Source organism: Sarcophilus harrisii, chromosome 3 (assembly GCF_902635505.1).
Source record: "Sarcophilus harrisii chromosome 3, mSarHar1.11, whole genome shotgun sequence".
Taxonomy (NCBI): Eukaryota; Metazoa; Chordata; class Mammalia; order Dasyuromorphia; family Dasyuridae; genus Sarcophilus; species Sarcophilus harrisii.
Window position 1 is genome coordinate 33,872,540 of NC_045428.1, and position 15,617 is coordinate 33,888,156.

Below are 15,617 nucleotides of genomic sequence, written 5' to 3' on the forward strand. Positions count from 1 at the left end.
GAGTGGATAGGGAGGTCCATGGAATGAAAGGGAGGACTCTGAACATCCTTTGAGCGCTTGGGCAAACCTATTCAGCTTTTTTTTTCTTTAAGATTTTCCAGAGATACTTTCAAATTGTATTTTTTTACATTCAAATTGTAGAATTTTCTATATTCAAAATGTAGAACTTTAAGAGATCTTTGAAGTCAGCCGGGAGTCAGAATCAATGACTTGATGGCTTTTGGCTGTTTACTTCCATTCTTCTTTCCTCCCTCATTATCTCCTTCTTTCCTCCTTCCTTCCTTCCCTCCCTCTTTCTTTCTTCCTTCCCTTTTTTCTCCCTCCCTCCTTTTCACTTTTTCTCTCTTTCATTTCTTTCTTCCTTTTCCTCCCTCCCTCCCCTCCTTCTGTTCCCCCTTCCTTTTCCCCCTCCCTTTCCTTCCTTCCTTCCTTCCTTCCTTCCTTCCTTCCTTCCTTCCTTCCTTCCTTCCTTCCTTCCTTCTTTCCTCCTTCCCACCCTCTCTTCTTCCCTTCCTTCCTTCTGCATATTCTATGTATTCTTATATTCCCAATAAAATATAAGCTCATTTAGGACATCTACTGCTGCATCTTTGTCTTAGTATCTTCAGTGCCTAGAACAGTGGCAGGTTATCAGACAGTAAACTTTTGAAAACTATTTGTTGATTTAGCTAAGAGCAGCCATGTAATAAGATCCATGGAGTGATGACCTTAGAATAAGAGAAGATTTAGGTTTGAATTTTGGTTTAGACATCATATAACCCCTGGAAACTCACTTAAATTCTGCCTCTATTTCCAGATCTATAATCTAGAATGAGCTGTCTTAAGGATAAAATGAGACAATTTATGTAACCCCAATCCTACCTCCTGGGCTGGTCATGAATGGCATTGTTTAAATCCTGTGCTTGTCATTGTTATCTTCTCTAGCCTATTCTTATCTTCCACACTTTCCAATATTTTCATTGGCCTTTAGATCATCTAAAATTTTAATTCTTCTGATATTATGGTGATTTTACAGTCATAAATGAACCTAAAAAAATTGAAACAGATGTACTTCTGAAGTAGTAAAGATCCAGGGAGTTATAAAAATCAATGGATGGTTTCACAAATGCCATCCAGTGGGACCCTTCTCTGCCTGTTCATTTTGTTCTTAGTGTCTATTTGCAATGTCCAGTGTATATATACTGTTGAATTAGCTCAAAGTTGTGCACATCTAGTCTGGGCAATAATGTGTTTTTGAATATGCTTTTTTCCCCTGGCCAGGATAGCCTCTTAGCTTCCAGGGGAAAAGAGTGATCATCCCAAGGGCAGTCTACTTTTGTCAGACCATATCTGGAATATTGTGTTCTATTTTGAGCACCACAGTTTAAAGCCATTTTTAAGCTGAACAGTGTCAAGAGAAGAACAATCCAAATGGTAAAGCCAATAGTATATGAGTATCATTTGAAGGAAATTGTGATATTTAGCCTAGAGAAGAGAAAGTTTTGTCTTCAGCTTCTTGGAAGACTGTTCAATGGAAGTAGGATTAGGCTGGTTCTATTTGGCCTGAAGGATAGAAGAAATGGATGTCAAGTTACAGGGAGCTCATATAAGCAAAGGAAAAAGAAAAGGGAAAAAAATTAATGAGAGTTATGCAAAGGTCAATGGTTTCATCTGGAAGAAATGGGATTGCCCTTGAAATTCTTTAATCATTGAAATTTTTAAATCAATGACTTGTCATGTGAGATATGTTATCCTAGGGATGTTGTCATAAGGATATTTGAGAAGATGTTCCTTGAGATCTTTTCACTCTATGATCATAAACTCTATGGAGGATTACTGCTTACAATGAGAAGGCCCTGCTGTGTTACTGTAGGATTTGTTGGAGTCATCACAAAATCACTGAACAACTGGAGAATCTATGGGATATCTATGTTAATAAGAATCTCCTTTCTCATAGTTGAGCTTGATTCAGGACAATCTCCATTACATTGGTATACCCTGTACAGAACATATAATCTGCTTTATATCCTACTTCCCCATCATGAAACAAAATGAATCCAGAGATTGTGTCTATCCAGATGAGGCACTATGGTATGATGGTTAGAGAAAAGCCTTCAGAGTTAAGAGCTGGGTTCAAGTCCCCTCAGATAAATAGTACCTATATGACTTTGAACCAGTCTCTTAATCTTTCCATAGTCTAGGCAATCCATAGAAGCAAGTCATTTGTAATCTCATATGGAAACACGTTCTCAATGCCAAATTATAATCCTCTAATTTACGTGATCTTCTTTGAAATATTGGAACATGTAAAAACGATTATGAATGAGTAGTCATTCTATACCAACATATGTAAGGGGACCATAAGCATCTCAATTGACTTAAATTAGAGTTTTTATGATCTGTTATATGAGATAAATTTGCAATTGTATTTATTTGAAAGATGAAATATGATCCCTCCAAGATGATAATATCTCCACTGGACCCATTACAACTTATCATGTCAATCTTGGTTTCACACCTCACTGAAAGATAAGGCCATAACATCTCTGTGTTCCTGTAAATACAAAGCTGTGGCTTTTAAAAAACCAATAGGAATTTTGAAGAAAAGACAGACCACTGATCAGTTACTGGGCTCTCCCAGCCTATCATGTAAATACCTGTTTAATGACTTTGAGAAAAATCATCTCAGTAATTCAAAAGATGGGCCTTTACCTGATTCTAGCCTTTCTTATAAATATGCATCCTGGGAGGTGAAAGAAGTTGCAGATCATTTACTTGATTACTGATGCAAGGAAGCTGTTGGTGTCCATCAAGTAATTAAATGTTCAATCATCAGATGCACATTTGTAGTTATGAATAATGACTTTATGAACTGAATCTAGCTGAATGTGAGCTCTAGAAGTGTTAAGTTGTTTTTGGTATCACTGCAACTCGGATCTATAAAAGACTTTGCAATTTATTGTGGTAGATAGGTGAAATAATAGATAGAGCCATTTTGGATTTGGATTTGGAGCCAGGAAAACTTAACTTTAAATCCTACCTCACATAGTTATTAAATGTATGACTCTATGCAAATCATTTAATCTGTCTTAACCTCAATTTTTTTCATTTGTCAAATAGAAATAATAACAGTACCAACCTTGTGGCATTAGCTTTTTTCCCAAGCTCTCTCCAATTCTCAAATTTCTTTTCACTGTCAAGGGCACTACCATTTCACCAATTACCTAAGGCTGTAATCTTAAAATCATCTTTGACTCCTCATGTTCTCTGACTTTCCATATACAAAATCTTCCTAAATCACAGAAATGACAATGTCAGGCTCATAATCAATAAACTCCAGTGGCTCTGTTTTATCTTCAAGATCAAATATAAAATCCTTAAAAAACAAATTAAACCTTTCATGGTCTTGCTCCTTCTTTCCTTTTCAGTCTTCTTGTATTTTACTGCTTTCTATGGATTCTACAGTACAGTGCTACTATTCTTCTTGTTGTTCCTTGCATAACTCTGATTTCTGGTAGCAATACCACATGTCTAAAATGCGCTTTCTCTCCTCAATGTCATCTCTTGGCTTTCTTCAGGACTCAGCTCAAATTTCACCTTCTAAAGAAGATGTTTCCTTCCATCTCTTACCTATACTGTCTTCCTATATTAAGTCTGCCTTAATCCAGTGGAAAAGAAAGCCAACCATTCTAGTATCTTTACCAAGAAAAACCTATAGGCTGTATGGTCCACAGAGTCATGAAATTATCTTCTTTTTGCACATTCTCTTTTTGTGGTTGTTCAGTTTTATCTGATTCTTCATGACACAACTTGGGGTTTTCTTAGCAGAGATACCAGAGTGTTCTGCCATTTCCTTATCTGCTAGTTTTTTGGTTGAGGAATTGGAGCAAACTGGATGAAGTTACTTGCCTAGGATCACATAACTAGTATGTGTCTGAAGTCAGATTTGAACTCAGGAAGATGAACCTTCTTGATTCAGATTCAACACTCTTTCCACTGTGCCATTTAGCTTTTCACATACATTCTCCACTCATAACTATTTATTTATTGTCTCCCCCATTAGAATGTAACCTACTTGAGGGCAGACACCATTTCTCCTCCCTTTCTTTATATCCCCAGAACTTAGCACAATGCCTAGTAGATAATAAGCACTAAAGAAATGCTTATTGATTGATTGACAAATGAGATGTATATGTAATGTGTTTTGCAAATCTTAAAGTGCTATAAAAATGCTAAATATTAGCAATTACTACTTCAATGTTTTCCTTAGAGCCACCTTGTAATACAGGCAGTGATAGAAAATGTTTTTATTTCCCTTTCACAGGTGAGCAAATAGAGTCTTACCAGTGAGTTGACCAATGCTATATACAGAATTCGAATTCATATCTCTCAATCCCATATTCAACATGCTTCCAACCTTCTTCTTTGGTGTCCTTTCTTAAAATCATAAGAAAAGCTTGATCTTTGGGGGACTTCAGAAGCTATTCAGGTGAATTCTTATTTTATGCATGAGAAAAATGAGTCCAAGAAAATTCATATAATCATAGGTTTAGAACTGGAATGGACCTTTGAGGAAATCTACACCAACTCCTTCATTTTAAAAGTAGAACTAGAACCTAGGTAAATTGAATGAAATGTCCATCATAGTAAGTACAGAAGTTAGCTCTATATCTAGGTCCTCTATCAGAACCAGCTCTATTTCACTGTACCCTGCTCTATCCCTCCCCCTTAAAAGGTGAGTTCCTTGTGATAAGGGACCATGTTTTGACCTTCTTTGTATCCCCGATGATTAATAAAGTTCCTGCTTGAGTAAGCTATTAATAAAGGCTTGTGGTTGACAGTCTAACTTTTCCCTCATATTTCCCATATTTCTTTCATTTATAAAACATATAAATTTTACAAGCTCTTGGTTCATTGCACATAACTAACTCGCAGCGATCTTATTTTCATAATGTAGCTTTAAACCAAGATGGTAATTTTGTGGATTGATACATTCAAGAATAGGCTAAAATATTTCATTTTGTAGATTGCATTTCATCAGCCATTTGTGCTTAGTAAATTATAAAGATTCTTACCATACCCCCAAACCCAATTCTGATGCATCATTGTGCTGCAGAGGCACCTAGATTTCAAAGGCTAGTGATGGGTCATAAACTTGGGAGGGTTTACCATGTTAGAAAAATGACCAATACAATATTAGTGACAGACTGTGTCTGCCTTCCAAAGACAAATCTACCTAAGAACATAAAATCTTATTACAAGTAGATTGATTAATTGATGGGGTAATCTTTGGCTATGGCAATCTGTGACACATACATTGTTGGATTTTGTCCATTCTCGAAGAGGACCGATGACATCACTTTGCTGGAGTCAAGGTACAATGTGTCCAATTGTGGTTGATCAGAACAATATGAACTTGGAAAGTTGTACCACAGGTCGGATATAAATAGCCCATATGAACATCTGAAGGAGAGATTGCTCTAAATTTGCACAGCTCATGTTTTTTTTTTTTTTTTTTTTTGAGCTACTGCAATTCTCCTTCACTCATTGAATGTAGCTCCTTCTTTGATGTAGACAAGATGTAGATTATGAGGTCCTAAGCCAGTGTCTCCTATGTCATGCAATCTATTCCAAAGCTTTTCAGAGAGATCTTGATACCTTGTCCTTGTATCCCTTCTTTTCTGACCACCATGAGAGCATCTATTTTGTGTGATCTCTTTGTAAAAGTCTCTAGTCTCTAGACGATACAGACACAGATATACACACACATGCAACACATACAAATACAAAATGGCCCTCAATCTTGTGTGACTCTTCTCTTGAATTGGTATTTTTAGAATGTTGAGAAAGAGTACAGAAAATGTTGAGAAATGAACACTCATTTCTAGCATTCTAAAAGAAAGATCCTTCTGCAATCAATACATTGACATACTCCTGGAGAAGCTGAAATTGAAAGTTTCACTCAGTGAAACCAAATAAAACAAAGTATTTGCAACTAACCGAGGGGAATGGTTCACAGGTTCTCCTAAAAACTGAAAGTTGGAAGAATTTGTTTTTATTATGTATCCAAAGGAAATAAGAAGTATCATATATTGGACACTCAATTATCTTATCTCAAATAAGCATAAAAAAAATAACCACTAAGTAAATAACTGCAGCCAACCTCTGTTAAAGAGAATAAAGCAGTAGGGAAATTCTATTATAAATGCAATAAATACTTATATTAAATTAGCACATATTTTGATATTTATTTGGACTATGCAAATGTACAAAAGGCTTATGAAGAAGATGAAACATTTTGAAAAATAAGGCTCAGAATTAAGAAATAAAAGAGATCAAAGATTTGTAGAAATTTCAAGTTTATATATCATGAACAGTTTAGATAGGTAGATAACTGAAGGATTTATTAGTCATATAGTTATAGTACAGATGTAATGCTAAGTACTGAGAATACACATGTAAATAAGCAAAAGAGTTCCTCTCCTCAAGAAGCTTATATTGTAATGGGGAAATACAATAATAAGTGGGTTCTGGAAAGTGGAAGTGGGCAGGACGTAGTAATCTTTCATTGAGCAGACTTGTAAGTGGTATGGAGACCTGAGCCCTTGAAAATCAAGGCTGACATCTCAGAGCCAAGCGACAGGTGGACAAGGTCCAATTAACTGGTGGAAAGTAATGGTCTGAGTTTAGTCAGTGTGTGTGAAAAAAAAAATTTATCTAGACTTCATATATTTTATTCAGGAACAGAGATATGGAAAGTGTTAGACATGATAACAATCAAGAACAACCAACAATGTGAAGTGTCAAATATTAATGGACGTGAAATGAAAGTGAAAGACCTGGATTCAAATCTTGTCCCTGAAACCTGCTAGCCATATAACTATAAACAAACTATTTAGCTTTTATGAGCCTCAGTTCCTTTTCCATAAATGTAATAATGTCTCTAGAGCTAACTTTTCAGAATTGCCTCCAAAGGTTCAAGGAGATAAAATACATAAAGGGACATGAAAACTTTTAAGTTTTATATAATATTAGTGATGATTGTTGTTGATAATGATGATAATGATATCCTAATAAGAGGAGCCTAAAAATTTATCTTGGGTCAAATGAATCCTCTTTCACTCTCATTTCAGGTCCATTAAGATATGACATTTTATATTTTTGTTATTCCTTGGTTGTCGCCATGTCCAGCACTTTCCATATCCCTGTGACTGAATAAAACATATGAAGCCCATTTCCATTTTTCCCTTAATTTTAAAAGAGTTCAATGTTGTGTGGGTCTCCAGTTTCCATTTAATTCAATTTAACATACATTTATTAAATAGCTGCTATGTTCCAGGAACTGTCCTAGGTTTGGGGAATACAACAACAGATTCCTGCAGAGAGCTTACATTCTCCTGTGGGGCTGAGCATGAGGGGGATGGGAAAGCATGCACAAATAAATGCAAAATGAATATAAAATAATTTCAGGGTTGGATGAGAATGAACTAGCATATGAGAGAATTCAATCACAATGGGCTCCCAGAAAAATGAAGAACACATTATGACAAGACACATTTTCTTTATCCTCTGTTTTCAGATCAAAATCTGTGGGGGTTTTGGGGAGAGAAATGACTAGATAATAGGATTATCTATTGCAATGATTAGGCAACTTATAGTTAATTAGGTAATTATAATCAATTATAGCCTATTTCAATGATACCAAATGATACAGTTCTGAAAACATGACAACTGGTGTCAGTTATATATTGATTTAGATGGACAGGTGATTAATTATGCACTATTGAGCCGAGTAGTTAATCTATAGTGTGTAAAAAAAATAAATCTTCAGGCTCATGGGAAATTTGTTAGTCACCTGAGATATATTTGTATTCAGAAATGAAGAATCCTTGTGAAAAGAGTAATAGAAAATAGAAAAAAAATGGATTTTTTCCTTGTACTATTGAAATGTTATTGTGAAGTTATAGTCAAGCTCTAGTTCTTAGCAGTCATAAGACAAAAAGCAAGTCACTTAAATTTCCTAGGTCTCAATTTCCTCATTTGTAAAATGGGGATAACTATATCTACTATCTCATAAAACTGTTGGGAGATTCAAAGTAGATAATGTATATAAAATACTTTGCAAAACTTATTCTACACATATAGAAACCAAAATATTCAAAAAGTGGTTCTCTAACCTTGGTCTGAAGACTTCCACAGAGGGAGAAACCACCACCTCTCAAGACTGCTCATCCAACTTTTGGACAGTTCTCATTGTTAGAAATGGTGGCTAGGTGGATAAAATACAAGAACTGGAATCAGGAAGACTCATCTTCACAAAGATACTTATTAGCTATATGACTCTGGCCAAGTCACTTAACTCTGTTTACTTCAGTTTCCTCATCTTAAGAAAAATGAGCTGGAGGAGGAAATGGCACACCACTCTGACATCTTTGCCAAGAAAATCCCAAATCGGCTCACAAAGAGTGGCCACGACTGAACAGCATGTTTTCATTGCCTAAAGTCCTGGGAACTCAGTTTCTCAGACTATTCCTTCTGTTTCTAAATCTAGGATCATGGTTTCCATATGTAATATATAAGAGTGGGGTCAAGGAATCTTAGAGGCTATCAAGTGTAGCCCTCTCATTTTTCAGTTAAGGCAATTGTAGCTCAGCATGGTTTAATGATTTGCTCAGGGTTACGCGATAGCAGGGACAAGATTTGACCCATGGTCCTCATGAGTCTTAGTCCAGATCCCTATCCCTAACACTCTACTGTTGAAAGCAAACTGGCTCCTTTCAATAATATTTTCCCATGGGTTCTATGAATAATATAAATTCTTACTCATGTTTCTTACCTCTGATAAAACTCTTTTGTGAAGGAAAAAAATAATAACTTGATTACCCCCAATCACATTGGCAGAAAACAGCTCTCAGCCTGCCTGTACATTGCCAAATCAGCAGAATATTTGAAAAAGAAACCTGTGATTGCTTTATCTCCAGTGATAAGGATAGCACTGGTGTTTTTAAAAGCCTGTGATGTCCTGATTCTTAATGACATCTCTTAAAGTCACAAAGCTGAAATGTGTTCTCATAAATCCACTTTTTTGTTTGTTTCAGAATAAGGCTGTGTTGTCTTGTTTTGTTTTAATTTTCCCTCTGTAATGAGGTCTTATTTCCTAAGAACAGCTGAAATTCATTTTCTTTTCATCTATGAGTCTACTTTAGTCCATCCTATGCCCTGTTCCATAGTCTCTCTATTATTTTTTGGAGTGAAAGTGGGAGGAATATTTCCCAGCACTAAATCGCAAGAGAAAAGTTTATGAATAATTTGGGGAGAAACTTTTATATTCCTCTTTCTAAAATCACTATCTTTAGGAAGGATTAGAAAGAGATTCTTTAGGGCCCTCTACTATAAGAAAGGGTTCTAAGGGATGAGTCTCAGAAGTATCATAGATTTAGAATTGGAAGTGACCTTAGAGTCCATTGAGTCCAGTCTTCTCTCTTTATGGTTGAGAAAACTGAAGGCGAGAGAAATAAAGTGATTTGTGCAGTGCCAAACAAGTGGTAAGTAGAAGAGACAGGATTTACTTCCAGATGTCTAGACTTTGAGGCTATTGTACCATGCTACTGGAGAAGCCTCATGGATACTGGCTGGAGATATAGTATGAATTAAGAAAAAAAAATACCTATCATGGAGTCAGGAAGGCTTAGGTTTGAGTCTCACTCCCAAAGCTTTCTGATTGCATAGTTATAGATGAATATTTTGATTTCTTGAAAGATCAATCTTTCAAGATCAGTGGTCTTCATCTGTAAAATGTAATAATTTACCTAATTTATAGGATTACCTTGATGACTAATTAGAACTAGTATGCAGAGTGCTATTTACATGTCAACTATTATTATTATTCTTATAAAATAATAATGTGATGTCAAAGTCTGAGTTATTAGGGAAGGAGTTGGGGAAGGAGGATGAAACAGTGACTAGAACAAGGTACCTATAAACTAAGTACTCAGACATACAACAGTCATTAAATCCTTACAATGTGCTAGGTACATTGAGTGCTGGAGATGCAAAAGAAATGGCATGAACAATCCTGCCCTCAAAGAACATACATTTCAAAGAAAATGACAGCATAAAGGAGATCCATACCAAGTCTCATGATTGCTTGTCAATGTCCATGAATACAATTCTCAGATCCTGTTATTTCCTCCAGTCCATCCATTCCTCATCCTATGTGACACCAGGAATTATCTATTGTAAAACTATACAAGCTTGGCCAGGGGTAGCTGGAATCAATTCAAACTGGCTTACTGGAGCTGATTGTTAAATTTTCAGTGTGAGCATTTTTACGTTGGAAATTGACAGACTCTACAAATCTATTGCTTTATGGATTGTCTAGGCTTAAGAAAGCGATAGAGAAAATTACAGCAATGCAAATTAAATTTAAGAGTGTATTGGGCACACATCCCCCACCCCAGATGATTGTTAGACATTTACAAGTATTCATCTTTGCCTGACCAATGTGTTAAAGGCCTTTTTCTATATTATCTGACATTAAATATTTGAGACAACTTGATGGCATGGTGAATAAAAGCATTGGAAGTGGGGTTAGGAAGATCTGAGTTCAAATACTAGCTTAGTCACTTACTATATGTCCCTAAGCAAGATTTTTAACCTCTCTGGTATTTAGTTACTTAATTTGTTAGAGGAAACTCATAATAATCCCTACTTTACAGGGATATTGTAAAGAACAAATAAAATTACATTCATATGCATCTATGTGCACGCATTTATATAGACACACATATATCTTTACACTGTCATATATTGTATGCATACATGAAACATCTATCTATATATACATGTATACATAGGGCATATATCACAATTCATATATGATGTGCACATATGTCATAAATATATTTACAATAAATTAACAGGTGGCATATATGCTTTTGTATATACATGTACACACAAAAATGTATATGTGTACATACATGTCAGTTTGCAAACATCAGGCAACAAGAACAACTAGAAAGAATCCACTTAGGATTCTAATTATACTTTTGTTTTCTCAAGCATGTTCATATTTCTTTTAGGAGACATTAGTGTCCAGAAGCTACTGAAAATGTTTTTGAAATGCAAGACTACTTTTGTATTTCACATGTCTGGCAGTTTCATGAGACGCACCCAGAGTCAGACCCTTTATTTAGCTACTCAGACTAAGAATTCATGAGGCTTCAGGATAGACACACAAAGACAATCTACTTCCTAGATTTGCTAATTACTTCCTTCAGCCATAGTCATCCTCTGGTCTGTATTTATCCTCATTATAAGGCCAGTATTCTCTTTTCAAAATCCTTGCTGCCAATGATACTTTCTTATGTGTGAGTAAACATGGATGAAAAGACAATGGATAAGCCGCAAGCATTTCTGCACCTTGCTAGGCTGCCTTGTATCAGGACTGGTCATTATTTGCTGCTCTCTTCTCTCTGCTTTTCTAATTCCCTTGTACAGAAAATGTTACTCTCCAGTCTTTGATCCCACAACCTCCTGGTCAGCATTATGAAGAAAATATTAAAAAAGGAACAAATAAATAGAAAGCTTTGATATGCACAGAATATTCATAGAATTACTTTTTATGGGAGTTGTTGATGTTTGTACTTTCTTTTGAAGAGGACCGATGTTATCATAGGATGATGTCTTGGCTCACTCATGAATTGGATTTAAGTGAAGAAGAATTAAGCAAAGTCATCAGTTTCACTCTCTTCCAGAGTTGTCGAAGTCCAGTGTCAGGACAAAAGTCAAGACAATTGGCAATGACACAGAATGCAGAGGATGACCTCTGTCATTGATGTCTGACCAAGTTCTAAGCCCTCTACAGCATCTGCTTCAATCACCTTCATGGCCATTGGAATAAACCATTCTCATACATTCATTCCAGTGGGGAAGTCTTCACAGACTCAGGGAATGCATTCCCCTAACTCAGTTATCCTCAACCCAGTTCAGTCCCATCTACTGAGACTGTTTAACCCCAGTAGCCACTGGGCATGTTACAACTTCTTGTAGCCCCAGTGAGAGTTGGGTGAGAGGTAGACAGCAAAAAGTAGATGAGCAGCCCTAAAAAGGGCTTGGAAAGCCTTGATATCAGAGATGTTAGCAATCTCAGAACACTCCATATATAGAAAATGTATGTATATATTCCTAATGAAAAATTGCTAATAATATATTTCTAATATAAATTATATATTATATATGTATATATATATATAATGTACACCTAGGTGGTGTAGTGGATAAAATACTGGGTCTGAAGTCAAGTTCAAATCTTGCCTCAGACACTTAGTAACTGAGTGAAATTAGACAAATCTCTTAAACCTGTTTATCTTAGTTCCTTATGTATAAATTGAGCTGGTGAAGATGGCAAACCACCCCAGTATCTTTGACCCCCCTCCAAAAATCCCACATTGGAGTCATGAAGAATCAGAAATTATTGCACAACAAGTATTATTATATATACTCCTGTTGTCCCCTGTTCTTTAGAATGTTCTTTTACATTGAGGGTAAGGACCATGAAGCAATAGGAGAGAAGAAGGAAGAGGAGGAAGAGCAGAAAGAGAAGGAAAATTAGAAGGAGGAGGAGAAGAAAGAAGGAAGAGGAGAAGGAGAAAAAGAAGGAGGAGAAGAGGAAGATAGGGAAGAGGAAGAGGAGGAGTAACATTGCCTAAGAATGACTAGAGTACAATATTAGTCATTGTTATATAATCTATGTAGTAAGAAATGAAAAATGTGGAGACTTAAAAGCAACATGAAAGGACAGAGTATTCATATGAATTAATATAGAATGTACAATGATTAAAAACAGTATAAGTAAAAATTATTTAAAAAACAGCCTGTCAGTCTTTGAAAAATCAATCAGTTTCAGAGAACAGAAAATAAAATCTCTCTTTCTCCCTTTAGTCAAGAAATGGGGGAACATTGAGGCAGAAAGTTATAAATGTTGTCAGAGATTGATACCATATTGGTTGGTTTTGTTTTAGTGATTTTTTTTTTTACAAGAAAGGATGTTCTGGTGCCAAATAGGATTGGCTCACAGGAGCTGATTATTGGATTTTCTTAAGAACATTTATACCTTGGAAATTTGCAAATGCCACAAAACACAGCTTGATTGATTATTTTGTTGATTGTCTATACTTAAGAAAGAGATGGAAAGAATGTTAATTTTGTAAAGTTAATTTAAATAGTGTCATAGATACTTTTTTTTTGGTGGATGTGGGGTGGGGGAAGAGCCAACCACTAAACATTTACCGGTATATCCTTGGTTAAAAGACATATTTCAGTTTCACATGGGGTTAGTATGCAGGTGGAAAGGGGATTCATTTTGGAGCAGTATGATTAAAAAAAAACAAGTATCAAAAGGCAATCATAGGACATATTATTTTAAAAGCCACTCATGTTGAATTTGCTATATACCTGCTAGTAGAGAGCAAAAATGCCACATTTTAGAATCTTCCAAAGAAATACTCCAAGTTGAGTTATTGCTACTTGGGTAAAGTTCACTAATGGAAAACTTGGACTATCTTATGTTTTTAATAATACTCACCCTGTATTAAAAAAAAAAACTGGATACTCATAAAATAGCAAATTTACTTTATTTTTCCCCAAAAAGTAGTATGTGAAGGGTAGGGTAGAGTTGGAACTGAGTTGAAGTTATAGCAGGAAAGTGACTGCTATATGGGGGTTTGCTTGGATGAAAATATCCTACATCTGAATCAAAAAAGAAAGGAATGGATTTTAGAGGTTTTCAGATCTACAAGTAAGACTGGACATCTGGGCTCTTTCCCCAGAATACCAAAATTTAGTGTATCTGAAATACTTGCATTTATTCAGGATCTTAGAAACAATTGTACTAAGAATCTAGTTAGCTAGGATGATTAGTTAAAAGAGAAAGCATCTGTAGCATCCTCAAGCAGTAGTATAAAGATATCTCAGAGTCTCCACACACAGGTGCTGGTTTCCTGGGGTCTCTCCCCAGTTTTCCCTTCCCTAAATTTGTCTTAAACAGTTCCTTTGAAGGCTGTTTTGTGTTATTTGAACCAATAGAAAGAGAACGGATGTAGTAGTCTGCAATGCAGCACAAAGGTGTTCTTCACACAGAGCACACAGGAAAGGGTTAAAGAACTTTTATACGGCATTTAATTCCCTGATTTTTTTCTTTCAATACATTTCATATAGACAACAAATAAATTTAATTTCTATATTTACTCATATTTTCTTGACTTCTAGTTATTCTTATAAGGAATACAGGTGATATTATCTTCTTATTGGCCAATTGTAATGTCCAGTTTGATGGGAAGAACATTTGGGGGACTGATGAACAGAAGATGCAGACCATGTTGTCTTTATTATTCTTTTTCTCATCTTCCTCTCTTCTCCACTCCATGATGAATAATTCTCCTCCACTGTATTACAAAAGCCTTCTTGAGTTGTCTTGCTGATTCTAAGGAAATTTGACTCTTCTGATATTAGTTTTCATTTCGCGTGATACCAATTTTATTTTTTTACACTCAACGATAACCTCCTAATTCTATTAGTTTGAGTTTATGACTCATGCTGAGAGTTATTTGCAGTTTATATCAAAATGAAAGGTTCAGGAATGGGAATTTATGGTGTGGTTTTATTTCTCTTCAAAATAAATCTGAGAGAAGAAACCCTTTTCTTTCCCTAGCAGCTGTTCTCACAACCATATTCAGCATGAATCAAACCCATGGATAGAAAATAAAATATATAAAATATTCACAAATAGGTTTTAATGCTACCCAATCTTGTTCTTGGACTTTTAAGTACCCTCCTACTTGCTTTATGACTTAGTATTTTGCCTTTAGTAAAAACTGATCTTCTTTGCACTTGAAATATGCATCAATTTTTGTTTTCTAAGTCAACTATTTAACAAAAACCAAATAAAAAACAAAGATCTTCTAGAAATTCTCTATTAAAAATATTCTTGAGATCTTCATATGCCCATGGCTTGTCTTGAGTACTACAGCTATTGTCTTTGCCATCCCAAGAGAGACATCAGTGACATATGGCCAATGGCTTAGCTTGGAGTTAAATATGTCCTTCCAAGAGAAAGAATTTAAGTCTGACATCCATTATCTGAGATTAGAGAGTTCATTCACTTCTAAGCCAATTACAATCAACTCTCCCATCCTACTCTGATCAACAGAGGGCATATCACCTGGGAAAGAGGCACATTTACATGAACAACCTAATTATAGCCTTGGGGATGAATTAGTCCTCAAGTTTCTCCATGGTTAATACTTGTTCTGTCCTTTCTCTGGGAAGCCCCTGTGCCTATATAAACATAGTCTGTGGTTCAGATGCTCTACTTACAAATTTAAAAAAACCCAAAACCTATCTTTCTATTACCCCTATCCATATTCTCTATCCCTATCCAATGCAGTACCATCTATGTCTATCTTTCTTTTCCACTGTGGCCTCTAGGATCCCTATCCCATCAGGACTAAACTTTGTTACATCCTGAGACTTCCAATATTCTTTCCATTTGGGGGTTCCTATTTACCTTTTCTCATCTCTTGCTCTTTTTCTTATCCTAATCTCCCTCCTCACTACCATCACAGTGCCAAATGGTGAAG